The sequence below is a fragment of the Pan troglodytes genome, chromosome 15, assembly GCF_028858775.2.
Source record: "Pan troglodytes isolate AG18354 chromosome 15, NHGRI_mPanTro3-v2.0_pri, whole genome shotgun sequence".
Classification (NCBI taxonomy): domain Eukaryota; kingdom Metazoa; phylum Chordata; class Mammalia; order Primates; family Hominidae; genus Pan; species Pan troglodytes.
The window spans coordinates 92,793,465-92,798,156 of record NC_072413.2 but is presented as its reverse complement, the minus strand read 5'-3'; the positions used below and the strand labels follow the sequence as shown (position 1 = coordinate 92,798,156).

General features: G+C 39.8%; 1 pseudogene; it reads left to right on the top strand.

The window, feature by feature from the left end:
• The first annotated feature begins 1,616 nt into the window (after positions 1–1,616).
• On the top strand, positions 1,617–2,382 carry LOC100611567 (large ribosomal subunit protein eL15-like; annotated as a pseudogene).
• The last annotated feature ends 2,310 nt before the right edge of the window (positions 2,383–4,692 follow it).

The following is a 4,692-nucleotide window of genomic DNA, read 5'->3' as shown; positions in this document are numbered from 1 at the left end:
CGGCTCCCTGCAACCTCCACTTCCAGAGCTCAAGCAATCCTTCTGCCTCAGCCTCCTGAATAGCTGGGATTACAGGCACACACCACCATGCTGGCTAATTTTTGTGTTTTATGTAGAGACGGGATTTTGCTATGTCGCCCAGGCTGGTTTCAAACTCCTAAGCTCAAGTGATCTGCCCGCCTCAGCCTCTCAAAGTGCTAGGATTACAGACATAAGCCATGGCTTCCAGCCTATTTTATTTTTAAATAGAGACAGGATCTTGTTATGTTGCTGAGGCTGGTCTGAAACTCCCAGGCTCAGGTGACCCTCCCACCTTGGCTTCCCAAAGTGTTGGTTTTATAGGTATGAGCCACCACAACCAGCCTCTCTATTCTGTAACAATACTTGTCTATGTATTCCTTTTCAAAGGACTATTTTTGCTTCATAACTGAATTTTTAACGTGTAATATTTTCAGTAGCATTCAATTCTAATTATTTTTCAATTTACATTACTATTTTTTATTTCACTCCGATGTTATTTTGAAGTGTGCTTTTAAATTTCCAGACATAGAAAATTACTAAAATTTGGCCGGGTGTGGTGCCATCGCCTGTAATCCCAGCACTATGGGAGGCTGAGGTGGGCTTATCACTTGAGGTCAGGAGTTTGATACTAGCCTGGCCAACATGGCAAAACCCCATCTCTACTGAAAATACAAAAATTAGCCAGCCGTGGTGGTGGACGCCTATAATCCCAGCTACTCAGGAGGCTGAGGCAGGAGAATTGCTTGAACCTGGGAGGAGGAGGCTGCAGTAAGCCGAGATAATACCACTGCACTCCAGCCTGGGTGACAGAGCAAGACTCTCAAAAAAAAAAAATTACTAAAATGTGTCTTTGTATTGTCTATATCTACTTTTTAAATTCTGTTGTGATCAGAGGCCACAGATATCTGTATGATACTGATTGTTTTAAATATAATGACACATTTTGTAGCCTAATAAAGTGTATACCTTTCAATCATATTTTCTAACCACAATGCAACTAAGTTAGAAGTCAATTTTTTGAAATGGTAAGAAATCTTAAAACACAGGTTAACATTTCCACATGTGCTTGAGAAGAATGAGTACAATCTAAGTGTTGGGGGATTATGTTCATTAAGTCATGCCTGTCAGTTTTAATTGAAATCTTCTATGTCTTTACAAATTTTGTCTTTTTGATCTATCAATAATTAATTAAGGTGCACTAAAATCTCCTTCTATTGTGGCAGATTAAACTACTTCTTGTAGTTATTTTCAATTTTTGTTTTATATTTTTTAGATTTTATAAAAGTGGATGCAAATTTATAACTATTGTATCTTACTGGTGAATTAAACTTCTTATCACTGTATATAGACCCTCTTTACCTTTAATAATGCATTTTCCTTAAAAGCTATTTTGTTTGATGTTTATTATTATTTTTCTGGTGTATCTCTTATCCTACTTTTACTTATAAACTTTCTATTTTCTCAGTTTCATCTATGTCTCTTATAATTAATATATGGCTCAATTTAGAAAAAAATCTAACATGGCAATTTTAGTCTTTCGACTGGTAGGTTTGGTCCACTTACATTTATTGTGATTATTAAAATATTTGGGCTTTGGGGTAGTACAGCTCTTTCCTTTCTGTCTGGAGGCAGCCATCAGGTAAGCCAAGATGGGTGCATACAAGTACATTCAGGAGCTATGGAGAAAGAAGCAGTCTGATGTCATGCGCTTTCTTCTGAGGGTCCACTGCTGGCAGTGTGTCAGCTCTCTGCTCTCCACAGTGCTCCCTGCCCCACCTGGCCTGATAAAGCGCACCAACTGGGCTACAAGGCCAAACAAGGTTACATTATATGTAGGATTCGTGTTTGCCGTGGTGGCCGAAAACACCCAGTTCCTAAGGGTACAACTTACGGCAAGCCTGTCCATCATGGTGTTAACCAGCTAAAGTTTGCTCGAAGCCTTCTGTCCTTTGCAGAGGAGCAAGCTGGACGCCACTGTGGGGCTCTTTAAGAGCCTGGAATTCTTACTGGGTTGGTGAAGATTCCACATACAAATTTTTTGAGGTTATCCTCATTAATCCATTCCATAAAGCTATCAGAAGAAATCCTGACACCCAATGGATCACCAAACCAGTCCACAAGCACAGGGAGATGCGTGGGCTGACATCTGCAGGCCGAAAGAGCCGTGGCCTCGGAAAGGGCCATAAGTTCCATCACACTATTGGTAGATCTTGCCGGGCAGCTTGGAGAAGGCACAATACTCTCCAGCTCCACCGTTACTGCGAATATAAGTAAAGTTTGTAAAATTCATGTCTAATAAACAATTTAGGACAGTCATGTCTGCTTACAGGTGTTATTTGTCTGTTAAAACTAGTCTGCAGATTGTTCCCTGAATGCTTTGTCAAGAAAATTAAAGTGCAATAATGTTTGAAGACAATAAGTGATGGTGTATCTTGTTTCTAATAAGACAAACTCTTTTGTCTTTGCTTTATCTTATTAGGGAGTTATATGTCAGTGTATAAAACATGCTGTGTGGTATAATAGGTTTAAAATAATTTCTTTAAAAGAAGAGTATTGAAGCTAGCCCTGTAGATTTGCCTGGTGCATGTAATGAAACCTGCAGCTTTATGGGGTGATGGCAGTGCTCTGCTGCCTTACTTTCAAGTGGCTGGGGGTTTTTTTAGTTTGGCAGGTACAGATTTTTTTTAATTGGGCTTTGCTTTAGAAATTGTAGGGTGGGAGGAGGACATCTTAACTATGTCACAATTATATTTAGAAAATTATGGGCACAAATCTGGGTTCGCCTGAAGAAAATTGCCTGTCTTTACGGTACCGTTTTAAGTTCACATAAAAGGTGAAAGCTCCTGGGTCAGTGCCATTGCTTCATGGCATTCAGTGGTTAGTGGTCGTGCTTTTAACACTGGTGTGTTTTGAAATTGAATGTGAGATAAAATTATTAGCCTTAAGGTTGGTAAACTAGCAATCAATGCTAGGGCGGGAAGCTGGCGAGCCGGTGGCCATTAGATAAATACCTTTCAAGTGTGAGCTCAGAAGCCAACCCTAAAATACTTAACCGTAACACTAATTTGTGATCATTATGAATCCTTTCAGTCACATTAGTGGGGAAAGTAGTTGGCTATAAGTACCTCATTCTTAGTCCAGGCAGTCTTAAAAACATCTTGGGTTACCCACTCTGTCAACTCTCATAGGCTACAGAAGAAGTCATACAAGTGCATGGATTCCAACCATATGTGTTTTCTGTAATTGTTTCTCTTGTTCCTGGCCAAAGTACCCTAAAAATCCCTACCATTTCACAAAGTTGGGCCATCATTTCTACGCCCACTTTCACTGTAAGTATACCACCACATGGCATTTCTGTTCACATCATGTCTTCTAGGAGGCTAGGCTACTGATTTCCAGGGTGAATTTGAGTGTAAAGGAAATGTAGACAAGGAATTGCCCAATTCTAAATTCTGGCTGTGCTGACTTAATTTAAATGCTCATTTCTCTGAACCAATTTTCTCCTATCTTCTCTAGGCGTTTCAAAAGGATCAGTTAATTGATTTCTGGGAAGTACTCATAGCAAGTCCATAAAAGTTCTAGAGACCTAAATTTCTTCTCAAAAAAAGAAAAGATATTAAGTCATACATTTTGATTGTGTAGAGGTTGTTCAACTAAAGGAATAACTGTCTATTAAACTAAAAATAATTGAACTTGTCTATATCATTTTATTTTGTGCTTTCTCTATGCTTTTTTTTTTCATTGCTTGCCTGTTAAGAGAATCCAGAGCTCAATATGGATGTCTCAGGTTCAGCTCTTCTAATTTGATAAGAACCTGAAAGTTCGTTTTTTGTGTTTTTTTTTGTTGTTTTTTTTTTGAGACAGGGTCTTGCTCTGTCGCCCAGGCTGGAGTGCAGTGACACAATCTCAGCTCACTGCAGCCTCTGCCTCCCAGGTTCAAGAAATTCTCTTGCCCTCTGCCTCCCAGGTTCAAGAAATTCTCTTGCCTCAGCCTCCTGAGCAGCTGGGACTACATGCATGTGCCACTACGCCTGGCTAAGTTTTGTATTTTTAGTAGAGACGTTTCACCATGTTGCCCAGGCTGGTCTTGATCTCCTGACCTCAAGTGATCCACCCGACTTAGCCTCCCAAAGTGCGAGGATTACAGGCGTGAGCCACCACACCCGACCAAAAGTTAGTTTTCTATTGGTGGTGCTGATATAGGTCTTCAAACTCAGGACAATCCTGTTTTATAGTTATTATTCAATTTACTTGTTTATTACCATTCCTTGCTTTGGTTTCAGCCCTCTGGCATACATTTATTTATTTATCACACCCCTCAAAACTTTCCTTATTTCCAATAAGCCCATCAATGCATTAAAATATATGTTTTTTTAATTTATCCAGGACCTAGTTATGATAAGAGCTCCTGAGAGTATCTACAGTACCATGTAGCCAAAGTGGCACACTTTGTGGTCATTGCTCTACTTCTTTAAAGTAGAGGTTTCGGGGCCCACAAATATTAGACAAGCATTTGAACCTCCATGTGAGCACCAAGGAGTCCCATGCAGCGCATCTGTAACGAGTGTCTCTGTACATGTATGGCTATTTTTCAAATGGCCATCCGTGCTGATGTACTGAGGGAAATCCCATTCCATCAAGTGTTTCTGAAATCACTGTAGTTTCTATGAC